Below are 26232 nucleotides of genomic sequence, written 5' to 3'. Positions count from 1 at the left end.
GTATCCCAGGCTTTCCTTGTTTTCGATAGCCTTCACAGTTTGAAGTGTGGTAACGAGATTGTCCCTCAAACCAGATTTGGCTGATGTTTTTCTCACAATTGCATGGGGGTTATAAGGTCTAGGGAGAAGATTATAGAAGTGAAGAGCCATTTTTATCACATGTAATAGTGATAGTGTCCCCACGACCTATGACTGTGGATGCTGAATGAGCACCAGCTGAGGAAGTTTCTTAGGTTACTCCACTGGAAAGTTATGATTTTTCCTTTCCTTTTTTCTTTTAATTTGAAAGAGAGATACAGAAATAGGCAGAGAGGGCTGGAGAGATAGCTTAGTGGTTAAGTGTTTGCCTGTGAAGCCTAAGGACCACGGTTCAAGGTTCGATTCCCCAGGACCCACGTTAGCCAGATGCACAAGGGGGCGTGTGCATCTGGAGTTCATTTGCAGTGGCTAGAGGCCCTGGTGCACCCATTCTCTCTCTCTCTATCTGCCTTCCTCCGACTGTCTGTTGCTGTCAAATAAATAAATAAAAACAAAAACAAACAAACAAGCAAAAGAAATAGGCATTTGGCTTTACATGGGTACTGGGGAATTAAACCTGGGTCCATTGGCTTTTCAGTCAAGCACCTTAATTGCTGAGCCATGTCTTCAACCTCCACTAGTTCCTTTTTAAAAACTTAAAAAGGGGGCTGGAGAGATGGCTTAGTGGTTAAGGCACTTGCCTGCAAAGCCAAAGGACCTCGGCTCGATTCACTACCCATGTAAACCAGATGCACAAGGTGGCATATGCGTCTGGAGTTCATTTGCAGTGGCTGGAGGCCCTGGCATGCCCATTCTCTCTCTCTCTCTTTCTCTCTCTCTTTCTCTCTCTCTCTCTCTCTTGCTATCAAATAAATAAATAAAAATAAAAATAATTAAATTTTATGCTATTGTAAAAGGAGGGCTGTATTTAGTATTGTGTTATTTTAGATTTTAAGTGTTTTCACAAAAAAGAATATCTAGCATGTGAGGTATTACTTTCACTTAACCACGCTACAACGTATGCATATTTTGTGTTTTGTTTTTCATTTTTTTTTTTTTTTTTTTTTTTTTGACATAAGGTCTTGTTCTAGCTCAGGCTGACCTGGAATTCACTGTGTAGTCTCAGGGTAGCCTCAAACTCACAGCAATTCTCTGGATTAAAGGCGTGCGCCACCACGTCCTGCCTTATGCATGTTTTAAAACATGCTAAGTCAGATGTGGTGATGCACGCCTTTAATCCCAGCACTTGGGAGGCAGAAGTAGGAGGATCACTGTGAGTTCGAGGCCACCCTGAGATTACTAGTTAATTCCAGGTCAGCCTGGACCAGAGTGAGACCCTACCTTGAAAAAACAAAATAAATAAATAAATAAAATAAAACATCATGCTACATACAATAAATGTGTAACTGTTTCATTCGTTAGTTAGAATAAGTAAACTCATAATTAGCAAAATCGGATTATCTGTGTTTCCTTTCCTACATTGCAGAGCACATGCTAAAGCCATGGGTTCATTAATACCCCAAAAAATCAACACCAAAATTTTCATAACAGCATTTGTTTTCAGTTCCACATATTTAATATTTTCACTATTATTTAGTTGACCTATAAATTATTTAGAAACATGCTTTTAAATTTTCAAACCTACAGCTGGGCATGGTGGTGCATGTCTTTAATCTCAACACTTGGGAGGCAGAGGTAGGAAGATCACCGTGAGTTTGAGGCCACCCTGAGACCACACAGTGAATTCCTGGTCAGCCTGGGCTACAGCGAGATCCTATCCTGGAAAAAAGAAATAAATTTTCTAGTCTGCAGTGTGTTCCAGTGTACCATTTCATACATATATATGTCATCATTATACTTTGTTCATTGCCCCCCACTTCCTTCCCCTGTCTCCCCACCTGCTAGTCCCTTTCACCCCCAGAAGTACCTACTTCTGTTTTCATGATATATATATTCCATTACTCTCTTTGTTCCCCATTTCCCTCCCATTAGACCTCTTCCTCCTCTCTCATAAGACCCCTCTCCAATTGTTTTATGCGATCCTCAATGTCAGTTAGACCAAGTTGTTTATTGTTTTATTCAAAACTTATTTATTTTAATGATTTTTCATCTATTTGATCTATCAATTACTGAGTGTAATGAGTTTATTTTCCACCATTATGAGAAACTTGTCTATTTGTTGGTCTATTAATTTTTTAAATTTTTTTATTAACAACTTCCATGATTATAAAAAATACCCCGTGGTGATACCCTCCCTCCCCCCACCTACCCCTTCGAAATTCCACTCTCTGTCATACCCCCTCCCCAATAATTTTTGATTTATGTACTTTGAAGTTGCATTATCAAGTTTATTCAAATTCAGAATTGTTGATCACTGGAACTGAACATAGGCATCCAATTGGATTACAAAAACCTTAAGGGCAAACACAGAAAGCTTTCACAACAGAAATGAACTTCACAAGGAAACAACTAGAAGCTTTGTTCAATAAAACCTATACCTTATTTAATAAAAACCTATTTCCTCGGGGTTAAGGATGATGTAGCTTAGTGCTTGTCTTGCAAGTGTGAGGCCTTGAATTTGATCTCCAGCATCTCAAATACAAAAATAAATACCTCAACTCCAGCCTTAAAGAAATAGCCTCAAAATAAACATGGATCCAACAGTACTACAAGTTTGGGGCAAGAATGGCGGAGAGAAAATCAATAGAGCAACATGTAGGGCTGGAGTGTATGTTAGTAGTAGAGAACTTTCTGAGCCTGAGCCAGAACGTGGGGCCAGTTCTCTGCTTTGACAACTAAAACATAAAAGGCAAGATTTTCACTGGGCGTGGTGGCGCAAGCCTTTCATCCCAACACTCGGGATTAAATGTAGGAGGTAGAGGTAGGAGGATTGCTTTGAGTTCAAGGCCACCCTGAGTGAATTCCAGGTCAAACTGGGCCAGGGTGAGACCCTACCTCGAGAAAAAAAAAAAAAAAGATTTTTTGAAATCCTTTTTTAAATTGCTGGAATAACTTAAACAACTTTTATTTTATTTTTATTTATTTATTTATTTATTTGACAGAGATAGAGGGAGAGAGAGAAACAGATAGACAGAGAATGGGCACACAAGTGAACTCCAGATGCATGCGCCCCCTTGCGCATCTGGCTAACATGGGTGCTGGGGAATCAAACCTGGATCCTTTGGCTTTGCAGGCAAACACCTTAACTGCTAAGCCATCCCTCCAGCCCACTTAAACAACTTTTAAACTATTTTATTCATGGGGGTGGGCAGGCAGAGGGAGTGAGTATAGGCACACCAGGGCCCCTTGCCGCTGCAAACAAACTCTGGAAGTACTTGTCGCTCCCTGCATCTGGTTTTACTGGGGAATCAAACCCAGGCAATCAGGCTTTGCAAGCACGCACCTTTAACCACTGAGCAATCTCTCCAGCCCCTAAAATTTAATCTTCCTAAGAAAAATAATAACCAGCAATTACCTGAGAGTGGGGGCAAAACTAGTCCTTCCCAGCAATGTGGACATACCAACCAGAGATCCCATGATGGTGATTGTCTGGTAGCCCTGGTACCCTCCCTCCAGCTCATATTATAGCCCAGTCATAAGGTCTCCACAGAACATTCTGTTGACCACACAGGAGTTCATTTGGCGACTGTCAAGTTCATACCACAAACTGCCCCAGTCCCACCTGAAATCTCAAGTTCATTCTCTGAGCTTCATGGTACTTCTTTTGACTCTGTATATGAAGTAGAGAGAGAAGTTAGTCAGGAGGTTATGCACACTTTAATGGTTTTAATTTATGGGAATACTTCCAATCAATCAATAAGCAAGCAACATAAGAAGCTTTTAAAGACGATCACATTGAAAAAGAGAATGAGACGTAAAAGACTCTGGGGACTCCGAGGGCGATAACCCCCAAATATGATAATTTGTTGGCATATTGGGAAATTCGAGCTAAAGGAAATCAAGAGTCTCCTCTGACGACCAGCACAGCATAGGGAAAAGCTTTCTGGAAGTTCCATTATGGACCCAAAGTCAGGGTCTGCTAAAGAAGAAACAATTACCTCCAGTCCTTTCTCTACCCTTTTGTTATCCTAATTTGCATCTCAGGAAGGAAGACTGGCGTGGGAAGCATACCTGGACAGACTTCTGTCACGTACCACTGTTCTCTATGCAAGGGAGCTGAAGAGGGAAGGAAAGAGAGAGAACACAAGACAGAAGCTGACCAAGGGAGAGAGGGAGGAGATATGGTGGAGAGCGGAGTTGTGAAGGGGAATGTGGGGGAGGGGAGGGAATTATCATGGCTTATTGTCTATATGCCATAGTATGAAAGTTGTCAGTAAAAAACATATATATATATATTTTAAAGAAGTTAACTTGGCATCACTTCTGCTATATTCTGTTCCTCCTAAAGAGAATCTGTCAAGCAGAATCATTCATAAGCCATCGCCTATTCTGCAAGACAATTTATCCCAGTATGTTCTTCAAACCTACTGAGTTCTGCTAAGAACATCACATACTGTTCCCCTGTGGTCCCTATTATCCTACAGAAAAAGGGATAAGTAAGTTTGGAGTTATGCTAGGCATAGTCCTGTGGTTTTCCCCTGTGCTTTAAACGTTTCCTTTTTTGCACATTAATAAATGTGTATGCCATTTCTTCTAATATTTTAAAAAGCACTCTGGGGCAAAGGTAGGAGGATTGCTGTGAGTTTGAGGCCACCCTGAGACTACATAGTGAATTCCAGATCAGCCTGGACTACAGCGATACACTACCTCAAAAAAATAAAAATTAAAAAAAAAAAAAAAGAACTGGAGAGATGGCTTAGCAGTTAAGGCACTTGCCTGCGAAGCCAAAGGACTCAGGTTTGATTCCCCAGGACCCACATAAGACAGACATACAAGGAAGCACATGCATCTGGAGTTCATTTGCAGCAGCTGGAGGTCTCAATGCACCCATTCTCTCCCTCCCTCTCTGCCTCTTTCTCTCTCAAATAAATAAAATATGTTTCACAAAAATCTAAACAGCTGGGCGTGGTGGTGCACGCCTTTAGTCCCAGCACTCGGGAGGCAGAGGTAGGAGATCACTGTGAGTTCGAGGCCACCCTGAGACTACATAGTGAATTCCACATCAGCCTGGGCTAGAGTGAGACCCTACCTCGGAAAAAACAAACCCTAAACAAACCAAAAAAGAAATGCAAGCTCATCCTCAGCTCCATACCAAGTTTGGGGCCTGCCTGGGCTACATGAAAACCTGCCCCCAAAAAATGGAGTAGCCAAAGGAGATCTAACGTCTATATGGGTGGTAGTCCTCTATAGAATACCAAAGAAGAAAATAGGACCACACAAATATTTGTTTTGATTTTTCCTGAAAAAAATACAGAAGAAAACTTCCAAAATGAAGACTTCAATTGCATGACAAAAGCCTTAATGTTCCCAGAAGAACTTCCTTTAACCACAGCACTAGCCCCCTAAATTAAATCCTCTAACATAATATATCCAAACATACACTGATATGTTATTTGCCAATAAGAGTAGAAAAAAAGATTGTCTTTGTTTTCCATAGTTAAGGCATTGTGTTTCTACAAAAGCAGCATATTAAAACCATTGCAATTCATGACCTTTGACCGTCTGGAATCTGAGCTGAGGTGTTGAAAGTGTGCACGTTGTGTGTTCAGAAGCAAGGCTACAGTAAGGTCACACAATACACTATGGGTAAAATGCCTCAGATTTACTATGTGATTGCTTTTGAATTAATTTTATTTGTTGTGTATTCAGAAATGTTTTATTATTGCCATTTGTTCACATTTATTACATGACCCTCATGGGATTGTGACTCAAAATTTAAGAAGCTGAGCCATACCCTTGGTTTCCCACCAGGAATAGATGGCAAGACCCTATTGCTGAAAACTCCACATACTTGGGCTGCAAGGCCACTGAGAAATCCTGCTGGACCTGAGCTGATAACCTCTTCCATGTAGACCAGCTGACAGAAAGCTGGAAGAAGCCATTCTGCATGCAGCACAATGGGAGAAAGAGAAAACACCAGTGAAAATACTCAACAGTGGACACTGCAAGCCTTATATTTGGCCAGCTAGGCCAATGAGCCAATGGGTGCAACAGTGGCACATCTGTCATGGTGAAAACCAACTGCCCTCCAATTGGAGTGGAGGCCCACTCCATGGGAGGGAATACATCCCTGATACTGAAAACTTAAAACAGAGGTAGTCATGTGTCCTGGGGGTGTTATGTCTGCTGCTGTCTGGATAAATGTATATACTATGGTTATCAAACTGCCCAGTAAGCACTTCTCTTAATGTTCATAGCCTTATATTAATGCTACTCTCACTTTTGGTAGAGCATCTTCTCTTTTCAGATGGCAGTGACCTTGGGATGACTCAGAAGGCATCATGGTGCTGGAAAGAAGTGACCAGAGTGCTCAGTACTGCAATATCTCTATCACGCCTTCCAAGGCTCAGGGTCTAATGCAGAAGAGGTGGCAGAAAGAATGTAAGAGCCAAAGGAAGGGTAGGACTCCTTACAACGTGCTCCCCCCAGACACAAAATGGCCTGGATATCCATGACCTCACAGTGCCTGACACTACCTACACAAGACCATCATAATAGGAGGAAAAGATCATGACATCAAAATAAAAGAGAGACTGAGATGGGGAGAATGGAGTTTCAAAGGGAAAAGTGGGGGTAGGGAGGGTATTACCACGGGATATTTTTTATAATCATGGAAGTTGTTAATAATAAAAAAAATTGGGAGAAGAAGCTAAGCCCTAGCCAGGTGTGGTGGCACATGCCTTTAATTCCAGCACTCAGGAGGCAGAAGTAGGAGGACCGCCGTGAGTTGGAGGCCACCCTGAGACTACAAATGGAATTCCAAGTCAGCCTGGGCTAGAGTGAGACCCTGTGTCCTACCTCCAAAAACCAAAGAAAAAAAGAAGAAGCTGGGTCCTAATAGAGCCACACACAAGATCACCTAAAAGAGTTGGTCATGTAGCAGTGCCAAAAACATTCACTGGAGAATATGGCCCCTTTACCGAATGGTGCTGGGAAAACTGGATTTCTATATATAGAAGATTGAAACTAGATCCTTATCTATTTCCATGTACAAGAATCCAAATGGATCAAAGACCTTGATATCAGATCTGAAACTACTAGAGGAAAAAGCAGGGGAAACAATTCAAGATAAAGGCATAGGTAAGAACTTTCTGAATAGGTCTCCAGTTGCTCAGGAAATAAGACCAATAGTCAACCAATGGGACCACATGAAATTAAAACCTTTTGTACACAAAGGAAACTGGTAATCGAACAAAGAGGCAGCTGACAGAAGGGAGAAAATCTTTGCCAGCTATTCATCTGACAGATGATTAATATCTAGAATATACAAAGGGCTCAAAAAACTAAACAATAAGAAATCCAACAACCCAATTAAAAATGGGCTATGAAATTGAACAGAGAGTTCTTAAAAGAAGAAATACAAGGGCTGTGGAGATTGTTCAGTGGTTAAAGATGCTTGATTGCAAAGCCTCTGGCCCAGGGTTCAATTCCCCAGGACCCACATAAAACCAGACACAGCAAGTAGCTAATGTGCCTGGAGTTTGTTTGCACTGGCAAAAGGCCCTGGAATGCCCATACCCTCTCTCTCAATAATTAATTTTTTGTTTATTTTCATTTATTTATTTGAGAGCAAAAGAGAAAGAGACAGACAGAGAGAGAGAGAGAGCCAGAGCTTCTAGCCACTGCAAATGAACTCCAGACACATGCACCCCCTTGTACATCTGGCTAACGTGAGTCCTGGGGAATTGAACCTCAAACTGGGGTCCTTAGGCTTCACAGGCGAGTGCTTAACCACTAAGCCATCTCTCCAGTCCCAGTAATTAATTTTTAAAAAGAAGTACAAATAGCCAATAAATATTTTTTACAGTATTTGACATCCTTAGCTATCAAGGAAATGCAAATTAAAATTCCTTTGAAGGGCTGGAAAGATAGCTTAGTGGTTAAGGTGCTTGCCTGCAAAGCCTAAGGACTCATGTTCAACTCTCCAGGTCCCACGTAAGCCAGATGCACAGTGACACAAATGTGCAAGGTTACACATGTGCACAAGGAGGTGCATGCATCTGGAGTTCAATTGCAGTGGCTGGAGGCCCTGGTGCACCAGTTCCTCCCCCGAGCCCTCCACCACCCCCCCCCCCCATAGAAAAGAAAGGCAGTCGGTTGGGCTTGCCTAAAAAAATTACTTTGAATTTCCATCCCACTTCAGTCAGAATAGCTATCATCAAGAAATCAAATGATGGGACTGCAGAGATGACTCAGCAGTTAAGGTACTTGCCTTCAGATCCTAACAACTCAAGTTTGATTCCCCAGTACCCATGTAAAGCCAGATGCACAAAGTGGCACATGCATCTGGAGTTTGTTTGCAGGGGCTGGAGGAACTGGTGCACCCATTCTCTCTCTCTCTCTCTCTGCTTGCAAATAAATAAATAAAAATATTTTTTAATAAAAGAAATCAAGGGCTGGAGATGATGGCTTAGCAGTTAATGCATTTGCCTGCAAAGTGAAAGGACCCCGGTTTGATTCCCCAGGACCCATGTAAGCCAGATGCATAAGGAGGTGCATGCATCTTGAGTTCATTTGCAGTGGCTGGAGGCCCTGGCGTGCTCATTCTCTGTCTCTCTCTCTCTCTCGCTACCTCTTTCTCTTTCTCTGTCAAAGAAATAAATAAAAATATATCCAAAAAGAAAGAAATCAAATGACAACAAATGCGCATGAGGTTGTGGGGAAAGAGGAACACTTATTCCCTACTGGTGGGAATGTAAACTGGTGCAGCCATTATGAAAATTAGTGTGGAGGTTCTCAGAAAGCTAAGAATAGAACTACCGTATGAACCAGCGATGCTACTCCTGGGTACATGCTGACTCCTAAGGACTCTGCACTCCATTACTGGAATACTTGCTCATCCATGTTTATTGCTGCTCTGTTCCCAATAACTAGGAAATGGAATCAGCCTAGATGCCCATCAACTGATGAATGGATAATGAAGATGTGGTACCTTCACACAGTGGAGTTTTTGTTTGTTTGCTTGCTTGCTTTATAAAAAGTATTTATTTGAGAGAGAGACAGAGGAAGAATGGGTGCACCAGGGCCTCTAGCCACAACTAATGAACTCCAGACATGTGTGCGACTATATACATCGGGCTAACATGGGTTCTGGGGAATTGAATCTGGGTCCATAGACTTCACAGGTAAATGCCTTAACTGCTAAGCCATCTCTCCAGCTCTGTTTGCTTTTTTAGAGACAGGGTCCCACTCTGGCCCAGGCTAACCTGGGACTCACTTTGTAGTCCCAGGGTGACTTCAAACTCACAGTGATCTTCCTACCTCAGCCTACTGAATGCTGGGATTAAAGGCGTGCATCAGCACACCCAGCCTCTCTTCAAAAACCTCTGTGTGTGTGTGTGCGCACGGGCGCACATCCTATGCAAACTTCACTTTGCATCTGGTTTGCATAGGTGACAGGGAATCAAATCCAGGCCAACGGTCTTTACAAACCTTTAACTGCCGAGCCACCTGCCCAGCCCTCCTGTGTTGAATTCTTGGCCCCCCCAGCTGATGGCACCATTTTGGAGGTTCTGGAAACTTTAGGGCCCTGGGTCTAACGAGAGGAAGTAGGCTTGTCCTTAGAAGCAATGTCTTGTGTATGGGTTCCTTTTATTTCCTGTTCTTTCTGCTCTTCTTTACCTTTTTCTTTTCTCTTCCCTCTCCGCCTCCCTGCTCCTGCCCTCCTTCCTTCCTGCTCAGGGCTGGACAAAGAAGCTCCTCTGCCTCAGGCCCTCCTGCCGTGATGTTCTCCCTCAAGCCAGGCCCAAACGCATGGAGCCGCATGACCATGGACTAACCCTTTCAAACCATGAGCCAAGATAAACCTTTTGTTGTTGTTGTTGTTTTATTATTTATTTGAGAAAGCGAGAGAGGTAGAGAGGTAGAGAAAAAAAGGACATGTCAGGGCTTCTAGCCACTGCAAATGAACTCCAGATGTATGCGTCACCTTGTGCATCTGGCTTACGTGGGTACTAAGGAATCAAATCTGGATCCTCAGGTTTTACAGGCAAGTCCCTTAGCCTCTAAGACGTCTCTACAAACCCCCCTCACACCCTTTTTTAGTGAGAGAGAAAGAGAGAATTGGCATGCTAGAGCCTCCAGCCACTGTAATCAAATTCCAGACACGTGTGCCACCATGTGTGCATGCATGACTTTGCACATGCATTACATTGTATGTCTGGCTTATGTGGGATCTGGGGAGTCAAGCATGGGTCCCTAGGCTTCGCAGACAAGTGCCTTAACCATCTCTCCAATCCCCCTTTTTTTTTTTTTTTTTTTTTTTGAGATAGGATCTTGCTCTAGCCCACGCTGACTTGGAATTCACTACGTAGTCTCAGGCTGGCCTCAGACTCACAAGTATCCTCCTACCTCTGCCTCTCTGGTACTGGGATTAAAGGTGTGCACCCAGCAGAGAAGTAGGGAGAGAGGGAGAGAATGGGCAGGCCAGGTCCTCTAGCTGCTGCAAATGAACTTCAGATGCATGAGCCACTTTGTTCATCTGGCTCTATATGGGTACTGGGGAATCAAACTCAGGTCATTAGGTTTTGCAGGCAAGAGCCTTAACTGCTGAGGCCTCTCTCCAGCCCCCTCTCAAATAAATCTTTGTTCTCTAAGTTGCTTATGTAATGTATTTGATCACAGTAAAACACACATTACTAATACAAATCCCTAACCCTAACACATGCACTAAAACATAAAATTATGGGTTGATTTCCTATGTTGAAATCATAATGCCCAGTACCTCAGAATTTACCCTCATTTGGAAGCTGAATTGTTGTAAATGGAGTTAAGATGAGGTCCTCCTAAAATAGGGTGAATTCGTAATCTAATATGATGGTTGTCCATATGAAAGAGGGCATTTGGACAAAGATATATGGGGGAATGCCACATGACAACTGGAATGATGTGACCACAAGTCAAGAACAACCATAAGGTAGAGGAGAGCCTGGAACAGATCCGTCCCAGAGTCTGTAGGGGGCACACAGCTATACTGATGCATTAATTTCAGATGCTTCCAGAACAATGAACCAGTGAGATAATACCTTCTTGGTTAGGCCACTCAGTTTGTATTACTTAATTACAGCAGTCCTAGGGAAGTGGTACACACGTACATACACCATGTCAATGCGTATACCATGTCACACAGCACATCACACCACACCATGCACGCCACGCAGACACACATATACACACTCCATTGCCCAAATATTTACTAAAATGGGCACAGCCATGAATAGTGGCACGTGAGGACTTGGAGTTGGTGGAGGAGCCCAGGAGTTAAACAAGAGATGCCAGAGGAAGTGGGCATGCAGCGTGGAGACAGGGAAGGCAGAAGTGGCCATAATGGAACAGGCTCCTTCCTTGTGTCCCACCTTGCAGGAGTCCTTGAGAAAGTATCTGGGCCGCCTACCACATAAGGATGGGGATTTGAGACCAGCTTTACTACATCATAAAGGGCCAAATGAGTGCGGAAAGCTGAGGTCGGAACCATCTGGAGGCTGACATCCAGCTCCCAATGTCACTGTTGGGGGGAATATATGTGATGAGTGAGGGGAGGCAACCCGGCTCACTGCCTCCTTCTGAAGACTGCATGCAGGCTGCTTGCTCTTTAGTCGAAGTAACCCTCGGGATCTGCTGTGCTGACATATGAGTTGGCTGCCTCGTGGGCCTTTGGGGCAGATTGTGGTGGGGGGAGGGCTTAGTTTAATGCCTGTTGACACAGAGGACCAGGGGCCCTGGGCTGCCTCTGAGTCCATGTGCAACTTAAATCCCCCGGATTTCCATTTCCTCTCCAGCTGAGAGGCTGCTGCGGGAGGCTAGCCAACATCCAGAGCTCTGTCTCTGCTGCTGCTGCTGCTAGATTGCAGGGTAGAGGGAAAGAAGAGAAGGCAGGAGGGCAGTAAGGAGGGAGAAAGGGAAGTCAGTCTTTCTTTGCCTTCCTTTATATATATATACATATATTTTTTTTTTTTGAGGCAAGCCCAACAGACTGCCTTTTTTTAAAAGTGTGTGAGAGAGAGAGAGAGAGAAAGGGAGAGGGAGAAGGAGAGAGAGAGAAATGGTGCATCAGGGCCTCCAGACCCGTGTGCCTCCTTATGTGCATGGTCGACCTTGTGCTTGCGTCACTATGCATCTGTCTTTCCAGGGACCTGGAGAGTCAGCATGAGTCCTTGGGCTTCACAGGCAAGCGCCTTACCGCTAAACCATCTCTCCAGCCCTGCCTTCCTTTCTAACCCCTCTACAAGCAAACTGTGTCTGACAAAAATCACCAGAGCTGCTGCAGATCCCTAGCAGATACCAAGCATGGTGGGCGTTTAGGCAAGGCTGCCTATCTTACATTTGGCATTAACTGGAATCAACCGCCTTCTACTCCTCAGAAGTATGCAATCCAGAAGGGAGGGGGAAGCAGTGAAATACAGGACGCAGTGACATGAAGTGAGGCCTAATGGACTCAAGTGACATGGTGTGGGTGGGCATCCAGAAAAAGAAAAGCCGTCTTGGCTGTGCTCTGGGAAATCAAGAACGTGGCATAGGAAGGAATTCTAAAGGTAGAGAATCGGGAAGTGGCATTGCCTCTGAGGCTGTGGGGGATGGGAGGAATACAAATATAGCATTTTAGAGGCTGGAGATACTGTTTGAAAAGGGGTGATTTGGGCTGGGCATGGTCATGCACACCATTAACCCCAGCACTCAGGAGGAAGAGGTAGGAGGATCACTGTGAGTTTGAAGCCTCCCTGAGACTACATAGTGAACTCCCAGTCAGCCTGGGCTAGAGTGAGATATTACATCAACAACAAAAAAAGAAAAGGGATGTTTCTTTACAAAGTAGGGTTTTGCTATAGCCCAAACTGAACTAAATTCACTATGTAGTCTCAAGATGGCCTCAAGATTTCAGTGATCCTCCTACTTCTGCTTCCCAAGTGCTGGGATCAAAGGCATGTGCCACCACGCCTGGCAAGGATGTTTTTATTTTTAACTTTTTTGTTTATTTATTTACTTGAGAGAGACAGACAGAGACAGAAAGAGGCAGAGAGAGAGAGAGAGAAAGAGAGAGAATGAGTGTGCCAGGGCCTCCAGCCACTGCAAACGAACTCCAGATGCATGCGCCCCCTTGTGCATCTGGCTAACGTGGGTCCTGGGAAATTGAGCCTCGAACCAGGGTCCTTAGGCTTCACAGGCAAGTGCTTAACCACTAAGCCATCTCTCCAGCCCTGGATGGTTTGTTTTTAATTCCATGCTTAGGAATTTCTTTTTATTTTTAAAATATTTTAAAATTTATTTGCAAGGAGAGAGGGGGTGCTCACCAGGCTCTCTAGCTGCTGCAAATGAACTGTACATACATGCTCCACCTTGTGCATCTGGCTTTACATGGGGACTGGTGAATTGAACCTGGGTCCTTAGGCTTTGCAGGTAATTGCCTTAACTGCTAAACCATCTCTCTATCCCTCTTTTTTATTTTATTTTTCAAAGTAGGATCTTGCTCTAGCCCTGGCTGATCTGGAATCAGTCTCAGGCGAGCCCTGAACTCACAGTGATCCTCCTACCTCAGCCTTTCAAGTGCTGGGATTAAAGGTATGCACCACCATGTCCTGGCAGAGAGAGAGAATGCATACACCAGGGCCTCTAGCTATTGCAAACAATCTCCAGATGCATGTGCCACTGTGCATCTGGCTTTATATCGGTACTGGGGAATCAAACTCGGGTCGATAGTCTTTACCAGCAAATGCCTTGACCTCTGAGCCATGTTTCCAACTCTTTTTAATTTTTTAAAAATATTTACCTAGAGGGCTGGAGAGATGACTTAGCGGCTTAGCGCTTGCCTGTGAAGCCTAAGGACCCTGGTTCAAGGCTCGATTCCCCAGGACCCACGTTAGCCAGATACACAAGGGGGCACACACATCTGGAGTTCATTTGCAGTGGCTGGAGGCCCTGGCATGCCCATTCTCTCTCTCTCTGCCTCTTTCTCTCTCTGTCTGTCGCTCTCAAATAAATAAATAAAAATAAACAAAAAAAATATTTATCTGGAAAGAGAGAGAGGGAGAGAGCACCCCAGAGTGCACTCCAGATACATGTGCCACCTTGTGAATCGGGCTCCCCATGGGTACTGGGGAATAGAACCCACGCTGTCAGGCTGTGCAAGCAAGTACCTTTAATCTCTGAATCATCTCTCCAGCCCAAGAGAACTTCTACTTAATTATAAACACAGTGAGGAAAATAGCAGACTTGTTTTTAAAGCCTAGAGCAAAGGAAACCATCTGATTTAGCAACATGATCTGTGTTCTCAAAATATATCTGCAACTTCCTGAGCCTTGAACATGGCTACTCACTGAGCTAAAGGTTTTAAATATTGTCTTTGGGGGCAGTTTCTTTGCTTGTTTTGAGATAGGGTCTTGCTATGTAATTCAAGCTAGCCTTAATTTTTTGACCCTTTCTGCCTCGGCATTCCAAGTGCTGGGATTACAGGTGTGTGTCACCATGCCCAGGGGAAGTTGTTTTCCCTCTACCTCATTTTGTAATTTTAATTTTATTTGTTTATTTAAAAGAGAGAACAAGGCAGAGAGAGAAGGAGAGAGGGGAGAGAGCCTCCAACCACATGAGCCACGTTGTGCATCTGGTTTATGTGGGTCCTGGGGAATTGAACCTGGGTCCTTCGGCTTTGCAGGCTAGTGCCTTAACCATTAAGCCATCTCTCCTCACTATCCCTCTTCAATAGACGAGAAGACTGTGGCTTAGAGAGATTAACCATCTTGCCAGGGACACAGATTCAAAGTCAATTCTCCTAGCACAGTTCTCTTTGGTCTGCCTCCTTGAATGTAGTGCAGGTGGAGAATTTTTTGTCAGATTCTCATACACTAGAATTCCAGCACTAAGAGGCTGAGGCAGGAGAACTGCCACAAGTTTGAAACCAATATGGATTTCACAGTGAGTACAAGGCCAGCCAGGGCTACATAATGAAAATCTGTCTGAAAAGAAGAGAGAGAGAGGAGGGAGGAAGGAAAGAAAGAGAGGGAGGAACGGAGGGAGGGAGGAAGGGAAGGTGGAGGAAAAGAGGGAAGAAGGAAAGGGAATAAAAGACCTTACATATTTTCCAGTGTTTTTTCTTTTTCTCTTTTTGTTTTGTTTTTTTCCAAGATATGGTCTCGCTCTAGCTCAGGCTGACTTGGAATTTGCTCTGTTGTCCAGGCTGGCCACGAACTCAGTGATAATCCTACCTCTGCCTCCTGAATGCTGGGATTAAAGGCGTGCGCCAGCACATCCAACTTTTATTTCCATATTTACTGTGTAGGTGTGTGTGTGCTTGCTTATGTGCCTTGTATGGAGGCCAGAAGTTGATGGCAAATGTCTCCCTCGATTTGTCTTCACCTCATTTACTGAGGCAGGGCCTCTCACCCCAGAACTCACCAACACAGCTAGTATAGCTAAGCAATTTGCCCAGAGGAACCTCATCTCCACCTCCTGAGCTGGGGTTGCAGGTAGAAGCCTGCCCACATTTATGTGGGTGCTGGGATCTGAACTTGTGTCCTCTCAATTGCTGATGACTTTTTCACTGAGTCATCTCCCCAGCACCCCCATATTCTTTTTTTGTTTTGTTTTGTTTTGTTTTGTTTTTTGAGGTAGGTTCTCACTCTAGCCCAGGATGACCTGGAATTCACTATGGAGTCTCAGGGTCGCCTCAAACTCACGGTGATCCTCCTATCTCTGCCTTCTGAATGCTGGGATTAAAGGTGTGCACCACCATGCCTGGCCTCATATTCTTTAGACAGTACTTTGGAGGCTAATGAATGATAAACAAGGTCACATCCCTAACATAAGTGCCTTACCTAGAAGAAACACAGAGGAGGGGCACACAGAAATCTAGATCATACTCAGCCAAATAACTTGGCTCTCCCCAGATGGTTTTAAAGAGAATTTGCAACATTTCCTCATGGAGTAGCGAGTGTCTCCGGAAGGGATGGGTGATAAACAATTGATCCTTTATCATTGGTCCAGTTTCCACATGCAAGACCCAAAGCGATGAGTCTCGGGAGTTGCTCACTTTAAGGGCTGGAGAGATGGCTTAGCAGTTAAAGGCACTTGTTTGCAAAGCCTAGCAGTCTGGGTTTGATTCCTCAGTACCCATGCAAAGCCAGACACATAAAATGACATGTGCATCTGGTGTTTATTTGTAGTGGCAAGGGGCCCTGGTATGTCCATTCATTCCTTCTCTCTTTCTCTCTGTTTTCAGATAAACAATTTTTTTTTATTTTTATTAGCATTTTCCATGATTATAAAAAAAATCCCATGGTAATTCCCTTCCTCCCCCCCACAACTTTCCCCTTTGTCAAATAAACAATTTTTAAGGAGTTGCTCACTTAACTCAGTAGCAGAGGTCACAAGAGAACAGATCCCTGATCTCAAAGCACATGTTTCAACCAAAAATCATATTTCTGGGCTAGAGAGATGGCTTAGCAGTTAAGGTGCTTGCCTGCAAAGCAAAGGACCCAGGTTTGATTCCCCAGTACCCATGTAAAGCCAGATGCACAAGAGGGGCGCATGAGTCTGGATTTCATTTGCAGTGGCTAGAGGTCCTAGTGCACCCATTCTCTCCCCCTCTCTCTTAAATAAATAAAAATTCATATTTCTATGAGCATCAAAAAGACAGTGGGGGGCTGGAGAGATTGTTCAGTGCTTAAGGCACTTGCCTGCAAAGCCTAACTATCTGAGTTTGATTCCCCAGTACTCAGGTAAAGCCCAATGCATAAAGTGGCACATGCATCGGAAGTTTATTTACAGTAGCTACAGGCCCTGGTGTGCCCATTCTCATATTCTTTCCCTCTCTCCCTCTCTCTCTCTCTCTTTCTCTTTCTCCCAGGCATGGTGGTACACACCTTTAATCCCAGCACTTGGGAGGCTGAGGTAGGAGGATAACTGTGAGTTCAAGGCTAACCTGAGACTACATAGTGAATTCCAGGCCAGCCTGGACTAGACCTAGAGTGAGACGCTACCTTAGAAAAGAAAACAAAAAAAAAAAAGGATAGTGGAGAGGGCACTATTTTTGAATATGTGTGTGTGTGTGTGTGTGTGTGTGTGTGTGTAGGTATATAAAACTTTTTATTTGAGAGAGAATAAAAACAGAAAGAGACCAAAAAAGCATGGTATAGACATACCAGGGCCTCCCATCACTGCAAACCAACTCCAGACTCATGTACTACTTTGTGCATCTGGCATTATGTGGGTACTGGGGAATCAAATCTAGATCATCAGGCTTTGCAAGCAGTGCCTTTTTCTGTTGAGCCATCACTCCAGCTCCACATTGTCCTATAAAAGTAATATGTCTTGGGCTGGAGAGATGGCTTAGTGGTTAAGGCACTTGCCTGTGAAGCCTAAGGACCCAGGTTTGATTCACCAGGTCCCACGTAAGCCAGATGCACAATGGTGGCGCATGCATCTGTAGTTCATTTGCAGTGGCTGGAGGCCCTGATGCACCCAATACATATCTTTATAAAATACCCCTTTGGGGAAAGAAAAATAGATAAAATAAAAAACGTTTATTGTAGAAAATTAGGGAAATACGGAAAAGGAAATGAAACCCACCATTAGATGCACAACTTAGAAACATCTCCTATGTATGCAGGTACATTTCATGCCAGGAGTTTGTTTTTGTTTTTTGAGGTAGGGTCTCACTCTAGTTTATGCTGATCTGGAATTCACTATGTACTCTCAGGCTGGCCTCGAACTCACAGATATCCTCCTATCTCTGCCTTCTGAGTGCTGGGATTAAAGGCGTGCGCCACCATGCCCAACCTGATTGACAGTTTGTTACTTCTGCTCCCTTTACTGAGAGCGCAGCTCCACAGATGGGACTCAGTAATTAATGCCTTTGTTACTCAGCCTTTGCAGAGCTCACCACTCTACCAGGCACCATGGGGTCAAAGAAATCAACAAAAGAGACAATGTAGAGTCGGCCTGTGGCACTGACCCGTGATCCCAACTACTTGAGAGGCTGAGGCAGTAGATCACAAGTTTAAGCACAGTCTGGCTAGGCTATAGAGTGAGTTCAAGGCCAGCAAGGGCAACTTAACAACCCTGTCTCAAAATTTTTAAAAAAAAAAAAGACCTTTTTAAAAAGGATTGGAGTAGAGAACCTATCTAGCACGGGAGAGGCTCTAGGTTCAATCCTCAGTACTGCAAAAGAAGGGAGAGAGGGAGGGAAGGATGGGGAGAGAAGACACGGATCATGAATCAAATTGCTAAGGAAGACAGGCACATGGGTAAACCCGTTGTAAACACTGGGGGGAGAATAGAAGCTCAGGGGAAGCTTAATGGAGGAGCTGAGCTGGAGCTGAGCCAGAGCCAAAGATGAGCCCCCACGCCACCTGGGAAGTAGAGTCTCATTCTAGCCCAGGCTGACCTGGGACTCACTCTGTAGTCTCAGGGTGGCCTCAAACTCACCGTGACCCTCCTACCTCTGCCTCCCCAGTGCTGGGATTAAAGGCGTGCGCCACCACGCCCGGCTCAAAGCTGAGATTTTGAGTTGCACAGAGAGAGATGCCCGCTGGGACACTGGCTGCAAGAACATGGGCCAAAAGGAGCATGGGCAAGGGCTAGTGGGGCAGGGAGCCTGGGCTCCTGAGAATACTGGTTCTGTTCGGAGATTAGAGGATGTGATGCAGGAATCTGGGGTGCTTTTGAGAGTGTCAGAGCCTTATCTCTGCTTTTGGGTAGCAGTAACTCAGAAACTATGGCCCCAGAAAACTGAGCAGTTACGTGAAGCTCTCACGGAGTCACTGGCCTCTGGGTTCTTGTCTTATGAATTCAAAGAACTGAAACCCACCAATCAGAGGGTAAGTTTGACGGTTTTATTAGATCACAGATGGAATTTAAGAGAAGAAAGAAGACAGCACGCGCCCAGGGGGAGGCATGAGCAGGGTTCCCCAAAGCAAGGAACCTTCCTAGAGACCTGGGTTGGAGGCTTTTATGTCAGCCCTCCGGATGGGAAGCCGGACCAGTCAGTTCACTCCTGGCAGCAGGCATCTGGGGTCAGGTTTTCTGGGAAAGGGCAATCTTCCAAGAAACATTAATCCTCAAGAAAGGGGCTTCTCAGAAGGGAGAGGAAGGACTCCCCTAGGAGGCAGAGATAAGAAAGGGCCAGACTGTTCTAACATTTCTGACCTCTAGCAAAGTGGAATGACCTCGATTCTCCCCAGAGAGGCTCAAAACCATTCCTTGCTTCTACTTTTTTTTTTAAGGTTTATTTTTGTTTTTTATGTATTTATTAGAGACAGAGAGAGGAAGGAGATTGAGAGAGAGAGAGAGATTGAGAGAGAGAATGGGTATGCCAGGGCCTCTAGCCCCCGCAAACGAACTCCAGATGCATGCGCCACCTTGTGCATCTGGTTTACGTGGGACCTGGAGAATCAAGCCTGTGTCCTTAGGCTTTGCAGGCAAGTGCCTTAACCACTAAGCCATCTCCCCAGCCCCATCCTTGCTTCTACCTTCGTGAGGCCCTGTTACCCCTAAACTACCTCAACAGATTTTGCAATCAGCACCCTCCACTGCCCTGTGTCAAAACCATCCTTTCCCAAGACCAGTTCAGTGACAGAGGACCCATTTTGTTCACTCTTTCCTATGCAACCAAGCCTAGGGATGCAGCCAGAAACTATCATCCTATGGTGACTCAGGCATTTGTGCCTTTGACTAAGAGACTGAATATATCGATTATATTAGTCCAGAAAGTCCTCAAACATTCTGGAAACTGATGTCCAGAACTGCTAAGTCAGTGCTTGTGCTGGCGGAACCGCAGGTGACAGAGATGAGCAAACAACCAGCATGCTGACCGTGGCCACCTTAGTGACTGGAGGGAGGAGGCAGGGGGCAGGGCAGGATGCCATGGGGTATGGAGGGATCATGCAATCCAAGATGGGAAGCTGGCATCTCCATTCCGGGAGTGACCCGACCCTGTGCAGTGATTTGATTGCTTTGCACTCCTGCTACCTCACCTGATAAACAAAGATAACAGCACCTGCCTCATTGTTCTGGGGTAAAGATTAAACAAGATAATCCATGCAAGCTACATGATATCTGGCATTAAGTCCCGGCCTGGGCAAACACAGCTTCCTCCTTCTCTTCCTGCCATTAACTTCGTATTAGGAAGTGGGAGCAAAAGGGTCGGTGCGATTTGGGAACGCGAGCCAACAAAATGGGACGCTAATGACGCTTGAAGCCTCAGACCACATTAGAGGTCCCCCAGGCATTGGTCATGTCGGACTTCTTACACGGCTCTAAGATCTGCATTCGTCTGAAATCAACTGCACCTCTACACCACACTTAGACTCAAGTAAGATGCTGGATTGAGGCCAGCACAGTGGCCCTGAAGTTCTGCCCCCTGCTCCAGCTTAGGCTGGAAAGGGCCAACGTCACCCTGGGGACCTGAATCCAGTTCTAAAGGCTCCACTGTATGCTGGAGAAATGGGCAGAGAAGGCAAAAGAGCCGCCTGAGATTCAAGAGAGGAAAAGTCCTCGCGGAGAACAGACTGACTGCCAGGAAGCCAGACCAAATTAATAATGCAACTTGACAGGCAGCCAAATGACTTGGGGTGGTTCGTTTACGTGTGGGTGCCAGGCAGCCTGGAAGACAAACCGCGTCAACAATAGCAGGTAACACATGAATCAAGCTACTTAGTAAGTCAGATTGAGAATCCATTGATTGCCAAGTCTTTTAGATTCCTACAGATAATTTTCTCTGCGTCCCTCTCCTTCATCCCCCTCTGTCTCTGCCCTAATTCAGGCTCATATTACCTCCTACCAGCTCTCAGGGGCACTTGCATTTTCTAAATATACAACTCATTAAGGATCATGTTGCTCGTCAAATAAAATCTAAACCTCCCACCCTGACGTCCTATGTCCTGTATCACAGCACCCACATTCTTAAACAACCCACTCTATGTCATGATCCTTATATATCAAAGGCGGCAAATCCAAGGCTGTAGATTTTTCCATTTCAGTGTCTGATTTGTGATTTCCCAGCCAGCTCTCACATAGCCTTTGTATTCCTTTCCTGGGGCTAGCATAACAAATTACCACACACCATATGGCTTAAAACAACAGAAACTTATTTTCCCACAGTTTAGGAGGTCTCAAGTCCAAGATCAAGGTATCAATAGGTTTGGTCCTTGCAAAAGGCTCTGAAGGAGAAAGTATAAACCGGGTGTGCTGACACATGCCTTTAATCCCAGCACTTGGGAGGCAGAGGTAGGACTGTTGTGAGTTCGAGGCCAGCCTGAGACTACAGAATGAATTCCAGGTCAACCCGGACTAGAGTGGAAAAAAACAAAAACGTGTGTGTGTGTGTGTGTGTGTGTGTGTGTGCATGTGTGTTTGGAGGAGAGGGTGTATTCCATGCTTCCCTTCTGGGTTCTGGTGGTCTCTGGCAATGGCTGCTGATTCTTGGCTTGGAGCTGCCAATCTCTACCTTTGTCTTTAAGGGGTCCTCTCTGCTTTTCATTAATTCATGAAAGACAGATGGAATTGGATTCAAGGCTCTTGCTTAATCCAGGGTGAACTCATCCTGAGAATCTTATGTACATTAGCAAAATTCCCCTTTCCAAATGAGATCACGTTCATAGGTTGTAGGCGGACATGCCCATTGGAAGGCCACAGCTCAACCCACTGTATCCCTAAGTCATCCTGTTTGTTCTCATGTTGCCTCCTTTGTAGAGAGTGTCCTGTCTTCTAGCCGCAGGAAGTAACTTCTCCCTCGAGAACCCTTCAAGACACTTCCCTAAACTCACTTTGTTATTGTATGCCTGAAGGTGAAGCTTGACCTCGCTGTCACAGGCCTTAATATCCTCATCCCAGTAACTGAGATGGCAACCCCTCTACTCATAGCATTACTTTGATAAAAAATAGTTTACAAGCGTGGTGGTGAATGCCTTTAATCCCAGCACTCGGGAGGCAGAGGTAGAAGGATCACTGTGAGTTCGAGGTCATCCTGGAACAGAGTGAGTTCCAGATTAGTCTGGGCTAGAGTAAGATCCTACCTCGAAAAATAAAAAATAAAAATAAAAATAAAAAAGCAAGAAAAATAGGGGCTGGAGAGATGGCTTAGCAGTTAAGCACTTGCTTGTGAAGCCTAAGCCAGATACACAAGGTGGTGCATACATCTAGAGTTCGTTTGCAGTGGCTGGAGGCCCTGGTGTGCCCATTCTAAATCTCTCTCTTTCTGCCTGTCACTCTCAGATAAATACATAAAAAAAAATTAGGGCTGGAGGGGTGGCTTAGCGGTTAAGGCATTTGCCTGCAAAGCCAAAGGACCCAGGTTCGATTCCCCAGGACCCACATTAACCAGATGCACAAGGGGTACATGCATCTGGGAATTTGTTTGCAATGGCTGGAGGCCCTGGAGCGCCCATTCTCTCACTCTCTGTCTCCCTCCCTCTTTCTCTGTCAAACAAATAAATAAAAGATTTAAAAATAAATAATTTTTTTTAAAAAAATGAAAAGAGAAAACAAAAAAAAAACCCCAATAACAACAAAAGAGTTTTCAAGAGACTTGGGATGAACAGTGCTTGTGCTTAGTAAGCCATGGGTCCACACATGCTATCACCATGGCTGCCTTTATATCATGTATCTTTCCTACTGCATTGTGAATGTCTCAAGGGAAGGGGCTTTGTCTCTTGCATGGGATCTAGAGTGTCTGGCAAGGATGAATGAATGCATGGGAGAGGGGTGATAAGTCATCTGAAAATAAACTAGTCATTCCAGAGACATGTTTGGAAATGTCATCAAAGAGAGCCACTCCTCTACCTAACACATCAGCAGTGAAAGCACCCCCCAAGGAGGAGGATCTTGTCCTGGTCATTTGAAAGACCTGTCCCTCCTCTGGCTTACAAGAAGCACAGTGTCCTTCTGAGGAGGTGTAGCCTATCTAAAAGCAGAATTCAGCTGGGCATGGTGGCGCACGCCTTTAATCCCAGCACTTGGGAGGCAGAAGTAGGAGGATTGCCATGAATTCTTGGCCACCCTGAGATTACATAGTAAATTTCAGATCAGCCTGAGCTAGAGGGAAACCCTACCTCAAACAATAAATAAATAAATAAAAGCAGAATTCCTTTCCGTAAAGAACATTGTTTGCTGATTTGTCATCGCACCATTACACTTTATTATTCATACTGTATTTTTCAGCACTGGCACCATTCTGAAATAGAAGGGTAGAAAGGGGTGGGGGAGGGGTGGAGTCTCAATTTAAGGGAAAAGTGACTCAGTGGCCACAGGGAGCCTCCCTCAGGAACTAGGTAGGTGTGCTGACTCACCTTGGCCTCTGGCCTCCTCTCCAAGGCTGCTGCCCGGGGAGGGGTGGTGATGGAATGTTTGCTATAGCTCTCCTCCCTCCCTATAGACACCATCATCTTTCCCTATGAGCACCTTGTGAAGTTGTCTTCAGGAGGCCAATGTTCTAGATACACAGTGCCATTGGGATTAAGGGATGGGGGCACTCCCACTTTCCCGTGGCATTCAGTCCACAGTCTACATCAGGCCCTGTCCTGCAGACTGCACAAATGATCTCTCGGGATCCTCGCTACAGTTCTGGGAGGGGCCACTACTGACTGCTGTACGCCACAGGCAAGGACGCGGCTGCATTTCCTGTGCTGGAAACGTCAGGGCAGACTCTCCACGAGGGAGCAGCTAACTGCCAGACGGTGATGTGACTTTGGGAAATAAACGTAAATGTCCTTCAAGTCGACAGCACTTAAACAGTGACTCTCAGGAGGTGGGGGAAAGACCACGCTGCAAAGTTACCTCTAACTTCGCTCTCCTAACACAACACATAATACAGTCCAGGCAAGTGCTCTGTCATTGAGCACCACCCAAGCTTCCAAAGATTCTTTTTTTTTTTTTAATTTTTTGAAATTTTTATTTATTTATTTATTTGAGAGCGACAGACACAGAGAAAGACAGATAGAGGGAGAGAGAGAGAATGGGCGCGCCAGGGCTTCCAGCCTGTGCATCTGGCTAACGTGGGACCTGGGGAACCGAGCCTCGAACCGGGGTCCTTAGGCTTCACAGGCAAGCGCTTAACCGCTAAGCCATCTCTCCAGCCCTCATTTTTTTTTTTTTTTAGGGATGTATGTACAAAATAAAGTACCATGGGGAAACAGAGGCTGAAATCGTTACACATACTTTCCCAAACCAATGTAAACTCTACTGAGCCTGCAGTGCCAAGCAGAGCCTGGGCAGGTGGCTCTCCCTGCCTCTGCTCAGCATGGGAAAGGGTGAAGCAAGTCTCTCCTACCCAGCATCAGTGCTGAGTGATGTAGCTCTGTCTCTCTCTACAGCTGCCAAAACTATGCTTATAAATAACACTTCTCTGTGATAATAAGCTTTAAAAAAGTGCACTCTTTAACTGTAGAAACTCCCTGATGGAGGTGTTCACACAGAAAAAAAAAAAAGTGATTAATCCAAAGAAAGAAGGAACTCGTGAACTTTTAATTCTTATCTTTAATTTTACATGAAATCTAGCTTTTTTTTTTCTTTTCTGGGAACATTGAATTTAGTAAGTCTTCTTTATGGCCAGCATGTGAAACACTGGCACAATAGTGTCTGAGAGCTGTGGCATGTGTAGGGAGGAAGGAGGTGTCATTGTGACTCAGGGTTTTCCGTGGACTGAGGCCGGGGAGCCAAGACTATGGGGACTAAGAATAGACTCCTCCCTATATTACGTTACTGCTATCTACGTTCCATATCCATACAAAAGAAGCAAAATGAATTGCTGCAGGGTATTCTGAGTCCAGGTGATTACAGAGACAAGAATTCATTGAATTTTGATCCAGAAAAGGCCTTCGAATGATGTTCAAATCCACCTCCGTGTTCTTGTGTTATAAAATCCCTGTGTGCAAACTAACAGCTCTTACAGACAGACATTCATCAAAGCCATGCCCGTGGCTCCCGGAAAGGAAGAGTTTGCATTGAACAAAATTGCCACCAAATTGAAAAGAACGTTCTCTCCTAACATGCCCTCCAGAAACCTACCTGCATTTATGCACATTCTTAGTTTGTTATTTCCCAGGAAGCAAAACTGCCCCTTACATTTAATTCCCATCCAAGTGGGGAGAAGGCTTTCCATGTAGCTGTTGTGAATTGGACTGGCTAATATAAGGTGTACAAACATACCTGCACTGACCGATGCTGTAACTGATACGATGTAGTTTTAGAATTATTCTTTGGTTTTCTACATCTAGGGAATGTGCACACCCTTTCCGGCTCTGGACCCAAACCCTGTGTGCTCCCAACATGAAGAAACGCTCTTCATGGAGAGGCAGGAACGCCCCCTAGTGGAGTCGTTTTTCTTAACATGCCTTCAACGGTACTATAGATTCATGAGGTACATAATATGATGGGTTTCTTTTTGAGGTTTTTTTGTTTGTTTGTTTTTGTTTTGTTTGTTTGCTTGCTTGTTTTTTTGGCTTTACGCGGTATGGTCTCACTCTAGCTCAGGATGACCTGGAATTCACTATGTAGTCTCAGGGTGGCCTTGAACTCATGACGATCCTCCTACTTCTGCCTCCCAAGTGCTGGTATTAAAGGCGTGTGCCACCACCACGCCTGGCTTTCCTTTTTGCTTTTTTTAAAATTTTTTTGTTTATTTTTATTTATTTAAGAGCGACAGAGAGAGAGAGAATGGGCACGCCAGGGCTTCCAGCCACTGCAAACGAACTCCAGATGCATGCAACCCCTTGTTCATCTGGCTAACATGGGTCCTGGGGAATCGAGCCTCAAACCGGGGTCCTTAGGCTTCACAGGCAAGCGCTTAACCGCTAAGCCATCTCTCCAGCCCCTCCCCCCTTTTTTTGAGGTAGGGTCTTGCTGGAGCCCAGGCTGGTCTGGAACTCACCCTGTAGTCTCAAACTGGCCTTGAATTCAGTGATTTTCCTACCTCCCTATTGCTGGGATTAAAGGTGTGTGCCACCACTCCCTCCTCACCCCCCCCCATATGATGTTTTAATACACATAGTCAATGAAAATCATGGTAGTGAGCATGTCTATTCCTAAAACATTTATCATTTCTTTGTGGGTGAAACACATTACATTACTGTCAACTGTAGTTGGCGTACTGAGTGATAGAATAAGAGACTC

Source organism: Jaculus jaculus, chromosome 7, assembly GCF_020740685.1.
Source record: "Jaculus jaculus isolate mJacJac1 chromosome 7, mJacJac1.mat.Y.cur, whole genome shotgun sequence".
NCBI classification, from domain to species: Eukaryota; Metazoa; Chordata; class Mammalia; order Rodentia; family Dipodidae; genus Jaculus; species Jaculus jaculus.
This window is presented reverse-complemented; position numbering follows the sequence as displayed.